Source organism: Neofelis nebulosa, chromosome 8 (genome assembly GCF_028018385.1).
Source record: "Neofelis nebulosa isolate mNeoNeb1 chromosome 8, mNeoNeb1.pri, whole genome shotgun sequence".
In the NCBI taxonomy this organism is placed as follows: domain Eukaryota; kingdom Metazoa; phylum Chordata; class Mammalia; order Carnivora; family Felidae; genus Neofelis; species Neofelis nebulosa.
This window is the reverse complement of record NC_080789.1, coordinates 121,101,837-121,125,300: the sequence shown is the minus strand read 5'-3', so window position 1 is coordinate 121,125,300 and position 23,464 is coordinate 121,101,837. Positions and strand designations below refer to the sequence as shown.

General features: G+C 44.0%; 1 long non-coding RNA gene across 2 annotated transcripts in view; it reads left to right on the top strand.

Moving 5' to 3' along the window:
- Positions 1–462: 462 nt before the first annotated feature.
- Positions 463–23,464, top strand: part of LOC131483500 (uncharacterized) — a 52,337-nt gene continuing 29,335 nt past the window's right edge. Inside the window, exons 1-4 of one of the 2 annotated variants that reach the window (XR_009247725.1) lie at positions 463–653; positions 16,711–16,822; positions 18,439–18,527; positions 22,559–22,709. This is a non-coding gene — a long non-coding RNA (uncharacterized LOC131483500). Of the gene's footprint in view, positions 654–16,710; positions 16,823–18,438; positions 18,528–22,558; positions 22,710–23,464 lie in introns of those variants that run through there. The other variant, XR_009247724.1, reaches the window with a different exon arrangement.

The window sequence follows — 23,464 nt, the reverse complement described above, 5'->3', positions numbered from 1 at the left end:
GGGTGTCTGATGGACAGGCACACTGGGGGCAGTTACAGCAGACAATTTATCTCCTAGTGTGCAAGTCCCTCCCCTGGTCCCTCATTGGCTGGGCACTACAGAGGTAAGTCCCTCCCCTGGTCCCTCATTGGCTGAACGCTACAGAGGTTACATACAGCCTTACCTGGATGTCGCCTGTGCCCATGTAAGGCAAAAAGTAGTCTGATTGGAACAAGTGTACGTTTCCGGAGGTGAGGCAGAGACTTTCAGTGTTCTGTGTTCTTTGGTGCCTGCTTATTGCAAAGCCTGCAAAAATAAGGCCACAAATCGGAGAGGGGAAGAAGAAATAGGAAGCGAAGTGTCTAAAGGTTTGGGACTTCGTTGTGGTGGTGGGAGGGGGGGGGGGAAGGGGGTTCTCACATATTTTCAAAAGGTTGTAAACCTATTAATTAGATAGCACAGCTTTTATTCGGCATTTCTGAAAAAGAATCATCTCCCTTACTTCTCACAGGGTGACAATGGACACTTCCTGTGCTCAGGAAGCACATCAGCTGGGAGACTCGGAGTGGCCATAGCCCTGAATTTCAGCGTGGAGTCAGCATGAAACCAAATGTACATTACGGCTGCGGTGATGAGAGCGAAGCTTTTACCATTTGTTTTGGACTCCCGCGCTGGTAAGTAGTAGACGGCCGACAGTCGATTGACAGGAAGGAGGGTGGCTTTAGGATGAAGACATGGAAAATGGTGGCAAACTCTCAGAGATTCCCAGGACCAAGCGTTCTCCCTCCCCATTCCAATGAACTGACAATTTCCTATAAAAAAAATTAGGAAATTTTTTAAATGTTTATTGATTTTTTATTTATTTGGAGAGAAAGAGAGAGCGTGCACGCACAGGTGAGCAGGGGAGGGGCAGAGAGGGAGGGAGAGAGAATCCCAAGCAGGCTCCGTGCTCTCATTGCAGAGCCCCACACGGGGCTCAATCCCACCAATGGTGAGATCACGACCTGAGCTGAAATCAAGAATCGGACGCTTTACTGACCGGGCCGTCCAGGTGCCCCGGAAATTCTTTATTATCGAAAGGACATAATGTAATTCAACACAAATTCATTGAGTGCTAGCTTGTGGACAGCTACTGCAATGAGTGGTGGGTTTACAATGGTGGAAAAAGACTTGTTTCTACCTCAGGTTGCTCACAATGTAGACAGACTCTTAGACACTTGACCATGATGCGATGATAGCATGGATTTGGCTAACTTATGACAAGATTATATGCCCATGATCTTATTCCCACTGATTCCCCGACCAGACTGATAAAGTGCAGGCTCTGATTTTCCATCCCAGATCTACCCGGAACTATCTGTCATGCCATCATTTTCCTTGCATTTCCTACCCCCAGATCCCAGTCGTAATTAATATTTTATCAATTTACCTTGCCACGTTTGTGGAATTGCTCAGCTACATGCAACCCCAGTTCTTTAATTTGTAGAATCAGGCTCAGTCTCTAAACTACCTCCGTCCCTGAACCCTCACTCCTGCTCAGTATCTCTCCCCCTCCCCATGTTAACCTTGGCCCCTATTTATCCTCAGTCTTTGGTCTTGTCCTCATCCCCTACCACACCCTGCCCATCCAAAATCTCATTTACTCAAATGACTTACATATATCCTGCCATTTTTGAATCCCTGTGGACTTCAGCAAGATGGAGCTAAAATAAAAAAATGGAAAATCACTCATAAGAGTTGCATCCTGGGGGGGGGTGTAACCCATTAAATTCTTTTTTTTTTTTTGATGTTTATTTATTTTTGAGAGAGACAAAGACAGAATGCGAGTGGGTTAGGGGCAGAGAGAGGGGGAGGCACAGAATCCAAAGCAGGCTCCAGGCTCCGAGCCGTCAGCACAGAGCCCGACGCAGGGCTGGAACTCACAAGCTGTGAGATCATGACCTGAGCCAAAGTCGGATGCTCAACCCACTGAGCCACCCAGGCGCCCCACGGTGTAACCCATTAGTGGCCAATTGCAAAAAATCAAGCGAGGACCCTGGAAGAACTGAAGGGGGCAGTAGAGGAACAAGCATGCTTTCTGGTTCTGGTGCTGGAAGAAAAACCAATACAGGAATCCCAGCTTCATCCAATTTTCTCTCACCTTTGTGCTATTTTTCTTCATGTTTTCATTTCTCCCCCTTTTATCCCTAATTCATCTGTTTCTCTCTCCTCATTTCCTTTTTGAGTCTTCCCAATTGCTTCTGAAGGCTTTGTGCAAGCAGAGAGATAATTTCTAGTTGGGTTTTTTTTTTTCCCTATCCATCCCGAAATATTACATCTGCCATCCTTTGCCTTTTTTTTTTTTTTATCCATTTTAAATCTTACCAAATAAATGGGCTCTAGGGAGTGTTAAAAAGCAAAAACAAAGGGCCCAAAATGGCATCACTCAGGTTAAGGCTTAAGTCAGTAACCCAGGGCTTAAGGCTTAACCTAATTGCAGTTTCCACCCATCCCAGAAATGTAAGTCTTAACGGGTCAGGCAGGAATTTTCTGATACTCACCAGAGAGGTTTCTGTCTGTAGGCCTTCTCTGTCCCCCAGAGGAAGAGGAGATTATTTTCATACTAAGACCCTCTGCCCTTCCTCCTAAGGGAAGTGATCTTGCCGGAAACAATTCTTTTTTGTCTTTAGCTAATAACTTTCTTGCCTGACCCTCTTTCCTATAAAAACCTTCCATTTTTTTTTAAAGTTTATTTATTTATTTTTGAGAGACAGAGAGAGAGAGCACAAGCATGTGTGTTTAAGGGGAAGAGAGAGAGGGAGAGAGAGAGAATCCCAAGCAGGCTCCGCACTGTCAGCATGGAACCCGATATGGGGCTTGAACTCACGAACTGTGAGATCATGACCTGAGCTGAAATCAAGAGTCGGTCACTTAACTGATGGAGCCACCCAAACCTTCCATGTTGTACAGCTTCTCAGGGCTCTCCTCTGATTTGATATAAGGGATGCTGCCCTATTCATGAATTATTTAATAGAACCAATTAGGTCTTCAGATTTATGCAGTTGAATTTTGTTTTTCAACAGACCTATTGCAATAAAGTATGTTCTGTATCGTCTTTAATACAAAACTTACAAAAATAATACTGGCTGTGTAAAATTAACAAATGTGATTTTAAGCAATTGCCTATAGAACTTCTAGCCATTGGTTAAATTACTTAAAGCACGTTCTTAGGAGTATCCATCCACCTGTCCCTGAGGGTCAAACCTATTTTGCTACTTGTTTTTGTAAAGAAAGTTTTTTTTTTTTTTTTTAACATTTTTTATTTTTATTTTTGGGACAGAGAGAGACAGAGCATGAACGGGGGAGGGGCAGAGAGAGAGGGAGACACAGAATCGGAAACAGGCTCCAGGCTCCGAGCCATCAGCCCAGAGCCTGACGCGGGGCTCGAACTCACGGACCGCGAGATCGTGACCTGGCTGAAGTCGGACGCTTAACCGACTGCGCCACCCAGGCGCCCCTGTAAAGAAAGTTTTATTGGAACTTTGCCATGCTCATTTGTTTACCTAGAATCCATGAACGCTTTTGCACGACAACAGCAAAGTTTAGTGGCCCTGACGGACTGTAGGTCCTGCAGAACCTAAAATATTTACTTTCTGGTTTTTACAGTTTGTAGACCCTGCTCTAGGTGTCTGTATGAATTCACTGAGGCTAAATTATGCAGCAGTGGCAGATAGTTGGAAACCTCTATGGCTTACAGGGGCACCTGGGTGGTTCAGCTGGTTAAGCCTCCGATTTCGGCTCAGGTCACGATCTCGCAGTCTGTGAGTTCGAGTCTCACATCCGGCTCTGTGCTGACAGCTCAAAGCCTGGAGCCTGCTTCAGATTCTGTGTCTCCCTCTCTGCCCCTCCCTCATTCTCTTTCTCTCTCTCTCTCTCTCTCTCTCTCTCTCTCTCAAGTAAAATAAACATTGAAAAAAACTTAAAAAAAAAAAAAACAAATTTCAGTGGTTTACAACAAAGGGCTAGTTTTTACTCACATGTGCAATCTTTGAAGGTGAGCTTTGATGTTTCACTCCGGGATTTGGGCTGAAGGAGCAGCTCCCGTATGGAATAGTCTTGACTTAGGAAAAAGGGAACAGAAAGAAGGTGTGGAATCATGATAGCTCCTAAAACTGATGCCGTAGCCTGGGTCTGAGGACCCAGAGAGGATCCTATGGGACCAACCAAGAAGGTCCTTGGCTCTACACAGGATAGAGATCAAATGTGAGCCAGCGGGAGGTGAGAGCAGAGTTTATTGAGGATGTATAGAGAGTACAGATTCAGATGGACCATCCAGGAGACTCAGAAAGGAAAAGGAGCATGAATCTCATCTTTGCTTGGGGTCTTGGGTTTTTATTGGTGACTGTGGTCTGGTGCACCTGTCCACTCAGGCATCCAAGAACTGATCCGAACATGGACAGGGGCCAGGTGTCCTTCAGAGCTCACTCAACACCTGAAGCCGGGGGGAGGTTTTGATGTCAAGGTGTTTGTGGTCAGTGGTCTTGGAGAACGTTTACGGAGACGCTGCATAATCACTACCTAGATGTTATCTATCCTGCTGGAAGACTCCAAAGAAATCATTAACTCCTTGGCCTTTTTTTTTACAAGGAGGACGTACATTAAGGCACAAATGCACAAGCAGGGAAGGGACAGAGAGAGAGGGAGAGAGAGAATCCCAAACAGGCTCCATGCTGTCTGCGCAGAGCCAGACTCGGGGCTGGAACTCATGAACTCATGAGATCGTGACCTGAGCTGAAATCAAGAGTTGGAGGCTTAACCGACTAAGCCACCCAGGCGCTCCTACTTCAAGCACCCTCAAAAGGGACATGACTCAGGGTGTCCAGGCTTTCCTCGACCCCTGGGTTCTCTTCTCCATTCAGTTCTGAACATGCCCTCTCTTGTCCCAGCTCTAACGGAACTAAACATGAGTTCACTCCCTGGTGAGTTACAGAGACTGCACCAGGTGGGGTTGTAACACAAAGGAAACTTTATCTGTAGAAGATAAGGAGGTCACGGAGAATAACTTCCAAAGCCATGACTCCTAGAGTGGGTGTGACTGGGTTTCTTTCATTTTGGGTTAGGAGGAATATTCAGGAAGGGGAGTTTTGACATCACATATGAAGGTGGGCATAAGATTGCACAGGTGTACTTAAAAAACATGCCTCTACTCATATCATATGTTATGTCAGAGAAGCTTGTGCTCCTGCGTGGGCGGAGATTGTAACACTATAATGAGGTAGAGGTCGCTGTCCGACAACCTGTGGTCCATCTGGCAGGTATGAGTCAGTGGTTGAGCTCAACCTGGTGTAGCAACTCCAGAGCTCTTCCTGTTCGCATCTAAAAGATAAGGTTCAGGGTACCTGGGTGGCTCAGTCGGTTAAGCGTCCAACTTGGGCTCAGGTCACGATCTTGTAGGTTGTGAGTTCAAGCCCCGCATGGGGCTCTCTACTGTCCTTGCAGGCCTGCTTGGAATTCTCCATCTCCCTCGCTCTCTGCCCCTCCCCCACTCGCTCGCTCACTCTCCCTCAAAAATAAGTAAACATAAAAAAATTTTTTTTTAAAGTTAAGGTTAACATTCCCGTGAAGAAGGCAGGTCAGTGATGGTCTTGCTGGTGGACAGCTTTAACCTCATCAACCCTGTGGGGCACGATTTCACAATCACCTACCTCTCCCCAATCCCTGACACTCCAGCTGTGCTCTTCGAAATGCACTCTGTTCACTTCTCTATCTCTGCAAATTCTTCTCTAAACCATCCCGTTCATCTTCTTGCTCTGAATGAAACCTAGCTCTTCTCTGAGGCCACTGCTGTCTCAGCAGATCTTTCAAAGGACGTGCTTTTCTTGCCTACACCCTGGCTCCCCTTGGACACAGCGGGTGGAAGGATATCCTCCTTTTCCCCACACTGTCTCTTCCAGGCCTTTCTCCTCCCCTCCGCCTTAATACTTTCAGCCCCAAATCTCCTATCAAGAGACATTGCCAGGGGGCTTGGGTGGGTCAGTTGGTTAACCATCTGACTTTGGCTCGGGTCATGATCTCGCGGTTGTTGAGTTTGAGCCCCACATAGGGCTCTGTACTGTCAGCACAGAGCCGGCTTCAGATCCTCTATCCCCCTCTCTCTGCCCTTCCCTCTCTCTCTCTCTCTCTCTCTCAAAAATAAACAAACTTAAAAAAAAATTATCAAAAAAAAAAAAAAAGACAGACATTGTCACCCACCGCCGCTCCTTGTTGCAGACCATGGGTCATTCCTGCTCACTCCTTGAGGACATTAGCTCCTGACACACTAACTCCTTTAAGGACAGTCCTGTCATCATTCTTGTGACATAAATGTTTGTGCTTTTAACTCCTTGATCTCCCAGTTTGTTACCTCCCCTCGTGGAATGGCCTTGGGTCCTACCCTTCCTCATCACGTTCCCCTTGTTCATTGTCTTGATCTTCTTGTTACCAGTGATAACATTCCAAAGTTCCCATTGTAAGCAGCCCCACTCTCTAACCATCATCTTGTATCTGTCTAACTCATTTCCTCTGGGATTCTTTTTTTTTTTTAATGTTTATTTTTGAGAGACAGAACGTGAGCAGGGGAGGGGCAGAGAGAGAGAGAGAATCCAAAGTAGGGCTCCAGTCCTGAGCTGTCAGTCCAGAGCCTGACGTGGGACTCTTGAACCCACAAACCGCAAGGTGATGACCTGAGCTGAAGTCAGACGCTTAACTGAATGAGCCACCCAGGCACCCCAAGATTTTGGGATTCTAACTCCAATAATGGTTGGACCCCGTTGGGACCTCCAATACCACTTTTGTTCTGTCCCACTCTGCCCGGCTGAGGATCCGTGGCCCATCATGCACACAACATCCGTTGCATTGTTCCCCCTGGTGAAAAGTTCAACTCTTCACCCATTGCAGCTGGACAGGGCTTGAGAAAAACATGCTTGTTAAATTCATGGACTGTTTTAGTCCATTCTAGCTGCTAAAACAAAATACCACAGATGGGGTGGCATATAAACAACAGAAATTTATTTTTTATAGTTCTAGAGGCTGGAGGGTCTGAGATCAAGGCACCAACATGGTCATTCTGGTGAGAGCCCTCTCCCTGGCTCTTACCTGGTGCCTTCTGGCTGTATCCTCACATGGTAGAAAGAGACCAGGAGCTCTCTGGGGTCTCTTTTATAAGACTGCTAAGCCCGTGAGGGCTCCACCCCCATTACCTAAGCACTCCTCCAAAGCCCCACATCCTAATACTATCACATCAGACACTGGGATTTCAACCTATGAATTTTGGGGACATTTATACATGGCATGAATCTTAAGTGAGGTCCTAGAGCTATAGGTCATGACTACCATAATTATGTAGTCTGTTTCCTTTCCAGCTGTTCTAGATAAATCTTCCACACTTCCTCCTTTCCCTTCAAACTCTTGACATCTTCTCCCTCTCAGCTGGATGACAGAGCATTTTACTGAGGAAATGGGAGCAAAGAGAAGATTCTTTCCACACGTTCCCCCTTCCATCTGATCCCTTGTAGTCATCTTGGTCCTGGGGAAGAACTGACGTTGTTTCTATCTCAAGTCATATCTCACGCCCCCCTCTGGTGTAGTAGATCCTTTCCTTCCTACCTAATCAAGGACTCTGTTCCAATATCTGTCTGGATTCTTGTTTAATATATTAATACTATCGGCAAACAAACATGCTGTCGTTTTTTCCATCTTAAAGTGCCTCTCTTGACCCCACGTATCCTTCCGGGTACTGCCACATTCCTATGCACCTCTCAGAAGAGTTGTCTCTAGTCATTCCCTCCTTTTCCTGTCCTTCACCACTCTGCAACTTGGCTTCCATGCCTCTCCCCCACCAACTCACTAACAAGGCTTTCACATTGTATTCCAATGGCCTGTTGTGTGTCTTCATCTGACTTTACCTCCCAGCAGCATTTGATAAGCCGATCTCTTTCTCCTTAAAGTATATTATTTCACCTTCCAAGACACTGTAGGTTCCTTGTTTTCTTTCTACCTTGCTGGCTGGTGCTTCTCAGTCTCCTTCGCTTGTCCCTCCCCTTCCTCCGGGTTGCTATTACAGTACTTCCGTGATTCTCCATCATTCATTTTCTCTTCTCTAACTAACTATGCTTCTTCCTGAGGGAGACTATTCAGTCCCATGAGTTTAAATGCCCCAATTATGTCCACACCCTGGACCTCTGCCTTGTTTTCCAGACTTATAATCCAGTTGTCCGCTTGAGGTTTCCATTTGGATGTCTCACAGGCAGCTCAAACTTAGTACGTCCGACATCAGACTCTTGATAATAGCTGGCATGTGGCTGTTTTGAAAATCAAGTGAAACAATACATATGCTGCATTTGGATTTTTACCTATTATTATAATTGCATGGAATAGGTATTCAATAAATATTTGTTAAATAAATAAATATTACAGTAAATCACCAGGGTAATAATATGCTGTCTTAAGGAGTCAGCAATAATAAGTATATGTTGATGATAAAGAGAATGAGTAATACGGCTTATTTTAGTGTCTACTATGTACCAGGCACAGTTATAGGCACTGAGACTATAACAGGGAAAAATACAGACAAAATTCTTTTTCTTTCAAAGTTTACAATCTAGAGGGTGAAAGGGGAAGGAGACAAATAGACGAATAAACATACATACTATGTCAGACGGTGATAAATGCAATGGAAAAAAATAAGGTAGAGGAGAGAGATTAAGAGTGCTCGGGTTTGGTAGGGGAGGCTCTTTCAGACAGCACTGTGTATTAGTAAATTATTGCTATTGCCATGCAACAAACTTCTCCTAGACTTGAAACAGTAATATACTCTTTGCTCACATGGTTTCTGTGGGTAAGGAATTTCAGAGCACCTTAGCCTGGTGGTTCTGGCTCAGAGCCTCTTATAAGTGGGCAGTCAAGATGTCGGCTGAGGCTTCAGCCATCTGAAAGTGTGAGTAGGTCCGGAGTTGGTTCCATCACAGGCTGGTAAGCTGGTTCTGGCCTTTGGCAGGAGGCCTCAGTTCCTTGCCGTGCGGACCTTTCCATCGGGGTGCTTCATGGCCTCAGTGCATGGCAGTTTGCTTCCCTTGGAGATGATCCCAAACACATCAAAGCATCAGCTCAATGTTTTTTATAAGCTGGTGTCCAAATCATGCACTGTAGTTTCCATAATATTCTGTTGGTCACACAGGTCAGTCAGGTTCAGTGTGGGAGGGGACCACACAAGGGTATTAGTACTAGGAGGCGAGGCTCATGGACAGCCATCACAGAGGCTGGCTACCACAGGGCTGCATGGTCTATCACCCTCCTTCATGCTCATTTCATCTCCAGAATTATAAGGGATAATAGTAATGTGTGTAAATCACCAATTTGGGGACAGTTCCCACAGCAGATGATGGGAAGTCAGGGGCAGATACTCTGAAAAGATAACATTCCACCAGGGGGTTGGCCATGTGAGGGAAGGGGTGTCCAGGCAACAGAAAAGAAATAATTGAGAGGCCCCGAATTAGGAGCATGCTTGGCGAATTGGAAGTATAGCAAGGTGGGTGGTGATGAATTGAAGGAAGAGAGCCAGGGCAATGTCGGTGATGAAGGCAGAGAGGTGGGGCCAGATAATGTTGGGGTTTAGAAATAATCATAACAACTTCCAACTTGGGGCACCTGGGTGGCTTAGTCAGTCAAGCATCTGACTCTTGATCTCAACTCAGGTCTTGCTCTCAAGGTTGTGAGTTCAAGCCCCATGTTGGGCTCCATGCTGGGCATGAGGCCTACTTCAAACAAACAAACAAACAAACCCAAGAAAGTTTCCACTTTTCTTTGAGACTTACTTTGAGAAGTCATTGAAAGGACTTATCTAACCATTGGAATGACATAATTTATTAGACTTATATTTGAAATGTCTCAGTCTGGTTGTTCTGTGGAGAAAAAAAAAAAAAAACCGTAGGGAGGCAAGAGTGGAAGAAAAAGAGCAGTGAAGAGATTGCTTTTATATAGTCCAGGGGATAAACTGGGGGTGATAGAGACTGATAGAATTCTAGAAATGGATTGAAACTACAGTCACCAAGATCTACTTATAGATTGGATGTGAGCTGCAATGACAGAAAAAAATACACTGAGAACGATTTGTAAGGCTTGGCCCAAACAACGAAATGAGCCAAGTTGGTATTTACTAAGATGGGGAGGAGAAGGAGGAGGATTCGTAGCTTGTTTGGGGGGGAGGCCTAATGTTCTGTTTGGAAAGCTTAAGTTAATTTCCAAAGGGAAATATAGGTTAGATAGGTATGTCTGGGGTTCAGAGTTTGACTAGATGTATAAATCGATGAGCCATGAACATTTAGATGGTATTTAGAGCCAGCAGGCTGAGATCATCGCAGGAGTGATAGGTAGAGGGGTATCTGGGTGGGTCAGTCAGCTAAACGTGTGACTCTTAATTTCAGCTCAGGTCATGATCTCACCGTTTGTGAGACGGAGCCCTGTGTTGGGCTCTGTGCTGACAGCATGAAGCCTGCTTGGGATTTTCTCTCTCCCTCTCTCTCTGCCCCTCCCCTGCCCACACTCTCTTTCTCTCAAAATAAATAAATAAACATTAAAAAAAGAAAAAAGGGTGGGACACCTGGGTGGCTCAGTCATTTGGGCATCCAACTTCGGCTCAGGTCATGATCTCACGGCTCATGGGTTCAAGTCCCGTATCAGGCTCTGTGCTGATGGCTCAGAGCCTGAACCCTGCTTCAGATTATGTGTCTCCTCTCTCTGCCCCTCCCTTTCTCTCTCTTTCTCTCTCTCTCTCCCTCTCTCAAGAATAAATAAACATTAAAAAAAAGTGGTAGGTAGAGAAGAGGTTCAAGAAGAAAGCCCTAGGACATTGTAGCATTTGTAAGTTGGCAAGAAGAGGATCCATCAAAGAGGCTGAGACTAAGGGGCCGAGGATGAAGAAGGAGAGCAAGGGTGTGTTGTCCAGAAACCGAGAGAAGAAATATTTCAAGGAGGAAATGAGGTTATATGTGTCAAATCCTGCTGATAATGAAGAGAAAGAATAAAAACTGATGACTGGATTTGATCATTTAGAGGTCACGGGTGACTTTGATGAAAGCAGAGAAGTGGTATAGTACCTAGACAGAAATGTGGGGACCACAGAGACATTTTAAGATGGAAGCATGTGTAAATGCTGATGGAGAAGATTCTGTAGAGAAAGAAAAGTTGACAACGCTGGAGAAAGGAGATATTTGCGGAACTGAAATTGTTGAGTAGGAAAGAGGGGGTGAGATCTAATGCACAAGGACCAAGTTCATTGTTTCAAAAGCGAAGACAAGGAATATGGCTACAGCTACAAAAAGTTAGTAGATTTGTGGACAGGGATCGTATTTTGTCTCATTGAAATAAGAAGCACTCAGCTGATCTTGCAGAGGGTAAGGGGTTTGGGAGGTTTGAGAAGACAGAAGGTGTGGAATATTTGTTTAGGACAGCACGCTTGCTAAAAGCACACAACTGGCAGGCAGTGTTGAGGGTCAGCCTGTCGCTTGTGGTCGTGATTTTGCAGAAAGAGCAGTCGGCATGACTGTGTCTTCCTTAGTTGCACAGGTGCAGGTGAGGAGTGGAGAGAGAGAGAGTCAGATGTGGTCAAGGATGGAGTTTTTCAGGTAGTTATGAGTGAAGGAGTAATGAATATGGCGTTGGGGGTGTTTGGCAAGGAGCGCTTACCATGTCGATCACGGAATTTGAGCCGAGTGTAAAGAAAAGTAAGGCTGTGAGAGGGGGAACGAACAATGGAAATGATGTGCCAATAGAGTCAAACACTGCTGGAGTTGGGGTGTGGGAGAACGAGCCGGTGGGAGGTAGGTGGGGTGTCTGAAAGTGGGGTTTTAGATGAGATGCCCTTGTTGGTAGTGATTGGGACTAGGGGCCGAGCACGGAGAGGGTTGTGGCCGAGGTGAGCTGGAACCAGATCCTTGCTGGTGACGAGTCAAAGCTTGGTAGGCTGACGAGTTAAATGTAACTTCCATATGGAGTATCCCCAAGAATCGCCAAGAATCGCCAAGAATGCTCTTGTTGACGGCTCTAAAACCTTGAGTAAATGGAAGGCAGTGACTGTGAGTTCTGTGACAACAATAATGAAAGGTTGCCAGGTACCTTCTAATGCTAATTTTATGAGCTTGGCTATTTCATTCAATCAGTATAGGTCTCAGTATACTTCTGCAAAAATGGGAAAGTCGGTCTCTGTCATCTCCAAATTCCCCGTTCTAGGATTCAACAACAGATTTTAAAAATGTATGTAACCATCTTGGAAGACTCTTCTGTTAACTGGAGAACAGCTGACCTGTATTTCCAGCTTTCCGACCATATAAGGAAATCTATTTACTTCAGGTTGTAATGTATGATCTTGCTAATTGGCAAGGGCATTTTCTTATAGCTAGCAAGTTAAACAAGGGTCTTGTTAGGTTGAAAGGGGTAGAAGGTCAGGGAGGGAGGGAGAGACAAAATTCAATTCTACAAGTGTTTATTAAGTACCAGCCCGGCGAATTTGGAATTAACGTTGTTGGAGGTTTTACCATTAGAGAGAAAATTGCATGACTGTTAGTTTATGAAATCAGTCAACAGGGAGTCTTCGGCCCCAGAAATCTAATTGAGTGAACGTCCCCACGTATTATCAGAGAGGATTCCCTCACTCCTCTGTTCTCCCTTGACCTTGCCGTCATCCTGCTCTTTAAAGCACTTTCTCGTCGCAAAGTCGCAATTTGGTTTCTTCTCTATCACCCTGTCTGGAATTGGAAGTCCAGGAGGGAAGGACTGTTTGTTATCTTAAAAGCTTAGAATCGCAGTGCCTGATACACTGATCACTTGATAAATGGCTCATCAATTCAGGATTGAATGATAGATTGAGTGTATGAATGGAAGCAGGAGCCATGCATTTATTTGCTTCAGTGTCGGTTAAAAAATGACCATCTGACAGGTTGTTGTTCACCGTACAGCTTAGGAGTTTGTTGTAGATATTTAAAGTATACATCGGGGGGCACCTGGGTGGCTCAGTCGGTTGAGTGTCCAACTCTGGATTGTGGCTCAGGTCATGGTCTCACAGTTTGTGAGTTCAAGCCCCACGTCAGGCTCTGTGCTGACAGCATGGAGCCTGCTTGGGATTCTCTCTCTCTCTCTCTCTCTCTCTCTGCCCCTCCCCTGCTCCTATTCTCCCTCTCTCTCTCTCTCTCTCTCTCTCTCTCTCTCTCTCTCAATAAATAAATAAATAAACATTTACAAAAAAGTATACATTGGAACGAGAATGTGAGGAATCACATGACGAGGCTGAGAGGGTGGTTGGCTTTTGCTAAATGGCATCCCTTTTTCACTCTGGGATTTTGATGAATCTCACTCTGGGATTTGATGAACCTGGCAATATCTTCTTTGCTCGTTCACACACCTTCTGATTTCAACTTGCGTTACCCCATCAAAGCATTTCTAATAATCTAGGTCTTTTAGAAACTCTGGAGCCCAGAATCCTCAAAAGACCTAAAGGAAGAGTTTTGAGAAACTAGGCTCTCTCTTGGCCTTTTCTTTCTCTGTAGGGGGCTCTGGCTGTGGTCTCCTGCAATGGACTTTGGTGAGTCAGGGCACAAGGGGAATGGGGGGAGACTCACTGTTTCCTTATTTCTGACGGATAAAGTGTTATTTTTTTTTATTGTATCGTATTTCTTTCTTTTTTTTTTTAATGTTTACTTTTGAGAGAGAGAGGGGGAGATTGAGAGTGCATGAGTGGGGGAAATGGAGAGAGAGAGTGGGACAGAGGATCCAAATCGGGCTGCATGCTGACAGCAGTGAGCCCGATTCGGGGCTGGAGCGCACGAACCCTGAGATCACACCCTGAGCTGAATGCAGTTGGACGGTCAACCGACGGAGCCACCCAGGGGCCCCAATTTTATTGCATTTCTAACTGGACGCTGAGCCATTTGCCCTAGCCCGGGAAATGGTCAGTGAAACTCCGACGTGAACTCTGAGCTGGCGCTTGGTTTTTCAAGAAGCCTCTCTGCTGACAAGCCAGGCCTGTCCTCCATGCCCTGGATGGGTGAGGTGGCCTCTGTTACATGGAGTTGGGATTCACCCCGGGATGAAATCGTTCATGGTCTCGCCTTTGCCTGTAGTCAGCTAAGAGACGCTGGCAAGTGGCTTCCCTCTGGGGACCTCGTTCTCTCTTCTCACCTGTAAGATCAAGGGTTGACTCAAGAGGACCGGGATGGTCTTTTGCAATTCTCACTTCTGGAATGCTGTGGACTTTTTCTTTTCCCCCCACACGGGTCGTGGTTGTTGGCTCTGAGGGAGCTCTGCCTAGACACTCCCTTCTTGAGATAACGTTTCAGTTGTAAATCTTCTCCAGGCTCCACTTCAGTCTTACCGTTTGTATCTCTCACGTCATTGTTTTCTCGGTCACATCTACTCTGGGTTGGTTTGCAAACCTTCTGGCAAAATTGAACTCCACTCGGCATACACTTATTGAGGTATTAATCCGAGCCAGGCACCGGGGACCCAGAACAGGAAAAGCTCTGTCCCCCCGGGCTCTCACAGCTTGGCAGAAATAATGCCAGTTAGCTTCTGTGCTGTGGGTTCCATTTTAAAGATCTTAGGTGCTCACGAACATTACCTGTCTCCCCCGCCCTGCAAATTTTATTCATGAATTGCCAAAAGGCTATCAAGAAGTTACCGGAAGTATCAGTGAATGCAAATGGCGGTGAACGTTTTTCTCTGCTTTTTTGGAGCAAAGACAATATGCACCTTCCACCTGGTGTTAATTTAGCTGGACTATTCCGCTCCGCAGGACTGTCACCTTACTATGACTCTAGTTTTTAACAAAGGGAAAACATTCAGGAAAGAGGACAGTGTTTACAATTCTGAGGACTTGGGGTCCAAAGGAAAGCAGTGGCTGCGAGCTGTGTGGAACCCTGGGGCCCGCCCGGCCCGTGAGGGAGGGAGGTCACCCCCGCGAGCGAGAGGCGCAGTAGCTCCCCCTAAGGGTGGTGTTACTGAGTTGCTTTGCTGACATACTGTTTGCCCATTAAGGGTGTTTAAAAAGCAAACTCTTAGCTCCAGTTTTGCTCCAAGAGAATAAACTCTTTAGGACCAAGGGAATCTGTCCATTCCCACCCTCGGCAAGAGCTGGGCCAGACTCGGGGCCCGGAAATGGCAACTTCCTAAGTTTCCACGGTGAGGGTCGTTTTGTGACGTCCCAGTCACAGAGTCTCCAATTGTCACATACTTCCTGTAAGCACGATTATACTTCCAAGGAAAAAGTCCAGTGAGTTTTGAACGGTCCTCACCTCTGCTCCTCTCCATTTTCTTTAATATTAGGGAATGGAGAACATTACATTTTATACTTTTTATAGCTGAAATTTGGTTACTCCTTGTTGATTTTTCGTAGGTTTATTGTCTGATTATTAATTATTGTTGACATTTCTCATTAATGAATGGCTATCCAGAAAAAAATTATATCAGTTTTGTATAAGATTTGTAAAACACTAAGAAACATGCTTGTTCTTAAAGACTATTTAATTAGAAAAAACAATGCATTATGGGGTGCCTGGGTGGCTCAGTTGGTTAAGCCTCTGACTCTTGATTTCGGCTCAGGTCGTGATCTTAGGGATTTGTGGGTTCACGCCCCGAATCTGGCTCTGTGCTGACAGTATGGAGCCTGTTTAGGATTCTCTCTCTCTCTCTCTCTCTCTCTCTCTCTCTCTGTTCCTCTCCTGCTTGTGCTCTCTCTCTCAAAGAAAATAAATAAACTTTAAAAAAATTAAAAAAGAAGAGAAGAATGCATTTTAGGAAACACATCTTTTTAATGTAATTTATCCCTTCTTTTACTACCATTTCTAACCTCTTATTTCCTCTCCTGAGTTGTTAGCTCTTTGAAGTAGAACATCATTTGGTTCACTTTTGTGAATGCCTATCTAAATGCCTATCACAAAGGAAGAATATGATGAATCTTGGTGAAATGTCATGGATTTTATTATTTATTTACTTCTTTTAAAGAGAGAGAGAGAGGGCACAAGTGAGTGCGGGGCAGAGAGAGGGAGGGAGAGGGAAGGGGAGAGAGAAAAACAGAGAGAGAGAAGCGGGGCTCACCCAGGCCTTGTGTTTTTACCCAAAGCTGGGCTGGTGCTCACCCGATGTGGGACTTGAACTCACCACTGTGAGATCATAACTTGAGCCGAAGTCAGATGCTTATTGACTGAGGCACCCGGGCTCCCTAATGTCGTGGATTTTAGAAAAACACCGATATGAGCAATGAAACACATCACTGACCCATTTGTTACCTGACAAGAGAGGACAAGTGACTTGCCCACGGTCATGCAGCTAACAAGCAGGAGGGCCTGGATTCAAACTTAAGCAATTTGGTTCCAGAGTTCCCCATATACAGTCAGGTATATGAAATAGTGTATATCCCTTCCGCCCTCCTGCTGCAGCTGATACTGTCTTCCTTTCCTTCAAGAGCCCTGGGTTTTACACGGGTGTCCATACCTCCTGCATGCAGCTCACTTACTAGGGGGCAGTTGATTTCACTTCCGGTTACTGAGACGGGGCATGTAGCTTGGGCCTAAAGTGACAATTGGGGTCCCCTTCTGTGGCCTGACTTACTGCATCAGGGATGGGCAGTAAGCCTGCAGACCATGTCTGCTGAGGCATTTCTGGGAGGGAAGTGTCCTCTGTCTTCTGGAAGAATTTTGGATGACCATTTTCTTTCTCTTTCCTTAGATATGAATGGGAGCAGGCAGCTGTGGATGGCCAAAGCAGGGCCACTGGAAGTAAAGCTGGCATTGACAAGGGCAGACAGGTGCAGAAGGAAACCTGGGTTTGGTTGACATTGGTGAGTAACTGAGTCAAACCACCCTTGAAGCCAACCCTACCTCTAAGCAGTCAGTCATGTTAGCCATTCAGTCTCTTACTGTTTCAGCTACTTTGAGTTTTTTGTTTGCTTGTTTTTGGTTTTTTTTGACAGAGAGAGAGAAAGAGAGAGAGAGCAAGCATGGGGGGGTGGCAGAGAGAGAGGGAGAGAGAAAGAATCCCAAGCTGACAGCATGGAGCCAGATGTGGGGCTCGAACCCACGAACCGTGAGATCATGACCTGAGCCGAAGTCAAGGGTCCGATGCTCCACTGACTGAGCCACCCAGGCATCCAAACACCAATTTTTTTTTTTTAATCACTCAGTGGAAACTATTCATGGCCATAATTTGGGAAGGTAAGATTTCGTGCCTTTCTCGAGAAGCTAACTGGTTAGAACCTTGACCAAGTAGAGTTGTTAAACTTGGAAAGAAGTAATTAGATCTCAGTATTTAAGAGCTGTGTGATAACTAGTTCATGTTATATTTACAACTCTATATTCGAATAAAACCTAAATGTCAGGTGCCTGAGTACGAATATAAAAATATCAGAACCTGCTGTTACTGCAGCTGAACCTAAATTATCTCCCTTAGGGAAAATCAATACTTCTCTTTTAAGCCAAGCTCAGATTCCCACATGGACTTCCCAATGACAAGTAATAAATGGCCAAGGAAAATATTTTTTAAAAATACCTCTACAGAGGTTAAAAATTATGAAAAAATGCTACTTGCCTCTTATGAGAATTAGGAAAATCCTCCCTCAACTCCTCTCATACAGAGGATTTTACTTCTCCCCTAAAGTAGAGTCCACTAAATAACTTCTGGAATGGAAGTTTTGATTGTTGGTGAATATAAGGACGAGTAATTCAAGGAAAAAGACAAATAATCTAAAGATAAAACCAGTATCTTGAAAGAACGTTTCTTTAAGATTTCAGTGGTTCTAAATTTTAAAATATTTTTTAATGTTTATTTATTTGTGTGTGTGTGTGTGTGTGTGAGAGAGAGAGAGAGAGAGAGGCAGACCATGAGTGGGGTAAGGGCAGAGAGAGAGGGAGACACAGAATCCGAAGCAGGCTCCAGGCTCCGAGCTGTCAGCACGGAGCCTGATGTGAGGCTTGAACTCACGAACCGCGAGATCATGACCTGAGCTGAAGTCAGACACTTAACTGACTGAGCCACCCAGGCACTTCTCAGTGGTTCTAAATTTTAAACGAGAAGGAAAGGGCTTCTGTTGGTACTAAGCTAGCCTAGAGAACTATCTTTAAGAATAAATACCGATTCTTCTTGGTTAAGAAATTTATAAGGGCCTCCTATTCTAAGGTCCCTGTTCTGTTTTCCCATCTTTGGCAGAATCTACAGGCTTAATACTTTCTTTTCCAGCTTGGTAGACCACCTCCTCTTTCTTGACCTCCTGGCACTGTATCTTGAACAAACAGAATTATAAGATGTTTATTAAAGTTGGGGAAAAAGTAACCGTTTTCTGCTCTTTTTTGTGTATCAGAAAGAGCAGGGGGTCCCAAGGTATCTGATATAATGGATGCAGTATTTGGAGCCCTGTATTTTAATAACTAATTATTAAGGAAAAATGGTTTGATTTTCAAGGTCCCTGGACTGGAGAGAGCTCAAGCCCTGGCTGCAAATCGTTTGCCTTGAAGAGACATAAATGAGAACCACAACTGCCAGAAAATAAGGTAATCTCTAGAAATGCCTTGATAAATTAAAATGAAAGATAGCCCAAGAGGTCAGCCCTTCGTACCCATTGAATGCTGTGCTCTCAGTCAGCTGATAAGATTTTAATTTATTTTATTATTAAATTTTTTGTGACAAAATGTAACATAACTCATTCATTTTGTCCACTAATCCTCTCTCTCCTTCATAAAAATGGCATACATGATGATGACCTATGTTAAAGTTATTGCCCACTGTGTGCAGTGTTACAGAGATCATCTACAAATAGTATGAAAATTGGTAGAAAATTAAACTATAAAGCATATAACTGCAGAAAGAGATATAAATCTTTAAATATTTGGGTTTCTTTCCCCTGCACATCTGTTATTTTAGCCACTTGAGCCACCTAGTGGTAATATCTGTGAAATATGATTTCTTATACTGAAAAGGAATATAAAAGCTTTTAACTTGTTGGGATGAGCACTGGGTGTTATATGTAAGTAATGAATCACCAGATTCTACTCCTTTAACCAATACTACACTGTATGTTAACTAACTTGAATTTTAAAAAATTAATTAAAAAAAGAAATAAAAGTGGTCGTATGGACTGAAAAAAAAACCTTTTAGCTGTTTCCAACTTAACAGGACTGAAGTAAGGAAAATGAATTGTAACCATTGTATACATTCAGATTTCCAAATTAGTGTTTATTAATAAATTAATTACAATTAATTAACAAAGTAAGCAAAGCATTATGTTTTTATAATTTGTTTTATAATATTCAATCTTCTACCAATTTAACATTAATATTTATTAATGAATTCATTTATTATTAATTTATAAATAAAAAATAAAGTATAAAACCATAACTCTTTGCTTATCTTGTTTCCTCTCGTAAAGTCCACATAGCCAAGAAAATAAAAATTATAGGAAATGGTAATTGATGGAAGGGAAATTTTCAATATGTATAACAAAGAAATAGCTATCAAATATTTAGTGAACTAAAAATGACTAATACATTTTAGAACTTGTTGTATTCACATGGAACCTTTAATAAATGGTCCTGGGTAGAGCCATATTTTCCAAATCTGTCTTCCGACACATCATCAGTCTCATTTCTTCTTACATTCTTCTTACATTCTTACATTCAAACAAAAATTAATTACCAATCTGCTTAGCGGTCCATTAGAAATACTCCACACCCAGATTACACGGTGACTAATTTGAAATTTCTTTCACTGGGAATTGTAGCTCAAACTAAGTTTCCATGTTGGCTCTGTTCTGGTGTAATAACCTCCAGCAGAGCCAAATCACAAAATACTGACTAACTTCACGTGTTAGAATCCACATTCGTCTTTGCCTTGTTAACTTTTAAGGAGCTTTTTATTTGTTGTTCCAAGAATGTCAGGTTCTTTGGTTTCCTGCTGTCTTAAATTGCCATATGTCTCTAAAGACATTTGTATGTGTTTATGTGTTTTTAAAAATCAGAATTAGCACAAAGAAGTGATAAATTTGTTTTCTTCGAATTCACCAAGCTTCCTGCTTGGTAGGATTGCAAAGCCATAGTGTGAAACCAGCAGGGCAAATGTTCTCTCTTTTGGCTGATCCAGTGTTACGTAAACTCTGACCTCCCCCCATCTCATCTGGTTTGCATTAGGTGAGCAGAAGACAGGTTGATTTCACGAGGGGTCCTGGAAGCAAAGGTGTCTATGGAAGGGTAGAGGAGTGAAGAGTGTCAGCCTGAGAGCCGATAAGATCTTGAAGGGATGATTGAGCAGAAATAGGCTCTAAAAGAGGAGAAGCTTCCCTGATGTATAAGGCATCCAGGCAGATCTGGTGGGGGGAACGAGGTAACAAAGGGAGGATTGTGCTCTAAGCGAGGGGGTGAAGGCCTATTCTTTTGCCTTCCCTTCGGGGGATACCATCTTTCTGGGCAGAATGTGTGCTTGGGGAGTAGATATGTTGCCTAGGCTGGGCCAGCCAGAGAATTTCCTCAGGCATTTTGAACTTGGGACCAGTGAGAATGAGTCTGACTTGTTCTCTGGGGTGAGACTCGGGAGTTGCGTGGTACTGCTTGCTGCTCTGTGGAGAAAATCAGCCTCAGAGAGGAGAGATAGAAGCCAAGATGCAGACATACAGGACAGGGAGAGAGTCTGAACCAAGCTTCTTGGAATGCACTTCTCCTTTTGCATCAATTAATTTGACCCCCACTCTTTCTTAGCTCCTTAGACCAATTCAGATTGGAAGATGTAGTGTTCATGAAATAACACAAGTCCCGAAATGAACTTTAGAACAGTAAATAAAGCCATCCAGAGAATATGGAGGAATAAGACTTTCCTTTGTTCTGCATTTTTCATGTAGAAGGGTGGACATTAGCTAAAGCTACGGTCTGCTGGTGTTCAGTCTGGTCTTGATTCCCCGCCCTGTTCTCATTCTTCATTGGCTCCTTGAATGAACTTCTTTTCTCTCATGATTTTAGCTCTCACCCATGTGCTTGCTAATGGCTCCTGAATTTTTTTATATTAAATATAATTTATTGTCAAGTTGGTTTCCATACAACATCCAGTGCTCATCCCAACAGGCGTCCTCCTCAATGAATGGCTCCTGAATTTGTAACTCTATTCTTGAATTCGTTCTTGAACTCAAGAGCTGTCTATCTAATTGTGTATTGGGCGTTTCCTCTTAGTTCTATGGAAACCTCCAAGTCAGTGCATCTAACAAATAAACTCTTCCTGAATTCTTCGTATTCCTTGGGGCAGAGAGTGGTATCACTATCTACCTGGGTCCTTAAGCCGGAAACATATGAATGAATCATTGGTGACTCCTTCATTTTTGATCCCTACATCTTATCAGTCAGTATGATTTTTCCACAAATCTCATTATTATTCCTCAAATGCATCTCTTTCTCTCCACCTTCACCATTAGGTCCTTAGTCAAGAGCCTTAGTATTGCTTGTGTGGCTTATTTTAATAGCCTCTTCCCTTTTGTCCCAGCCTTGAGTTATTCACCACTTGATATCATTCTTATTTCTGGAGTTAACTTTCTCAACTGAAGATCTCGTAGCGTCCTTTAAAAAAATCTTTCATGACATCCCCCCACCCCACCCCATGCCAGCTGAAGATCTGTAAGTTCTTCCATATGGTTTCTCCTCTTCCTCCAACATGATCTTTAGCCAGTCCCTTCCTGCGATTCTACTTCCCAGCCATGTGCGTTTCTCCCCGAATGGGCTGTGCCCCTGCTTGTCTCAGTGAGTAGACTGCTCCTTCTGTAGAGACTGATTGATTGCACAGCTTCTGTCTGCATGGCTTCCCCGTTCAGCCCAGCCACTCCCCTCTTCAGAAAGGCTTTCTTAACCTTTCTACTCTGTGGATAGTTCTGCTACAACACTTATCACAGCCTCTTGCTATCATCTGCTTACTCCCCTGTCTTCCCAAATGTGCTGTGAAACTCCTTGAAGCTAAAACAAGCACCTGGATATCGAATGAGTAAACAAATAGAGTCTTTTACCCAACCGATGAATTCAAAGGTGAACACAGCCATGAACCATTTACCAATTACTCTGCTCGGAGTTCACACTCTGGGCGGCATCACTTCTGCAGCAATAAATAAGAAAAATGAAGGTGGCAGTGGTATGTTAGTATTTGTTAAAAGCCTGCAAAGGAGGAGCCTCCTGCCATTATCTGCCCACTTCTAGCAGAACAGATTGGTGGGTGAGAATATGAAATATGGTAACTTGAACTGGCATAAGCGAGGGTGGGAGGAAGGCAGTCATTTCGTTCTGATAGAGGAAAACCTACATAGAGACTCTGCTCCACTGTTAACTTAAAAAAAATTTTTTTTTAATGTTTATTTGTTTTTGGGAGAGACAGAGACAGAGGGTAAGTGGGGGAGGGGGAGAGAGAGAGAGAGAAGAATCTGAAGCAGGCTCCGGGCTCCATGCTGTCAGCACAGAGCCTGACACGGGGCTCAAACCCATGAAGCATGAGATCATGACCTGGGCCACCCAGGTGCCCCTCCACTGTTAGCTTTTTAAACGGCTCTAATGAACATTGGCAGGTATCTGAATGAACAACCTTGAGAGCTTTTGATTGCCCAACAAGAGACTGGAAAAGGCCTTTCTAGAAGCAAGAGAGAAGAGGAGCTATGTGGGATCCTATGAAGGCTCAAACAGAAGCGTAGATACCAGCGTCCAACTCAAAGGAGTTGGCCAGGTAGTTGTTTTCAGTCTGTTTCCTGTTGTTGGCTCTGTTGAGGATTTTTCTGTCTTGGTAACATCTCGCAAAAGAGCATTTGCCTTTCTTTGTAGGTCAACTAAAGTGGTTGTGGGATTTTTGCTCCTTTTCTCCTGGGACCCCAAGCCAGCTGCACTACCTGTCGGAGATCCCGTGGTCTTTACCCTCCACAAAGGGGAGCTAGAGACACGTTTGAGGGACATAAAACAAGGGATCTATCCTACCATCAAACAGAAAATTCCAGGAACATTTGTTTAATACCAACTCAGAAGTTGCTTCAGAATCTCCATAAGAAAGGGGATTGGGGGCACAATTTGTTAGTAAAGGGGAGTGGAAAGGGGTTGAAGGAGACATGGAGATTATGGATTGGTAGGGTCAAGCTAAATCCCTCCAGAGCCCCCTGTTTGTGTTACTATGGTAATGGTTCTCTCACTAAATCGTGCTGGACATTGTGGGAAATTAGAACAACAAACAAAGCAAACCACTTGATTAAAATGAACCCTGCCCTGAAGGAAATTGGAGTCCAGCTGGGAGAGACAGAAAAACTAACAAGTTTAAGAGACTATTAAATCAGGGGTGCCTGGCTGGCTCAATCCGGAGAGCATGCGACTCTAATCTCCGAGTTGTGAGTTCAAGCTCCATGTTGGGTATGGAGCCTACTTAAAAAAAAAAAAAAAAAAAAAAAAAACTAAGAAAAAAAATTAAAAATAAAAAGACACTATTAATCAAC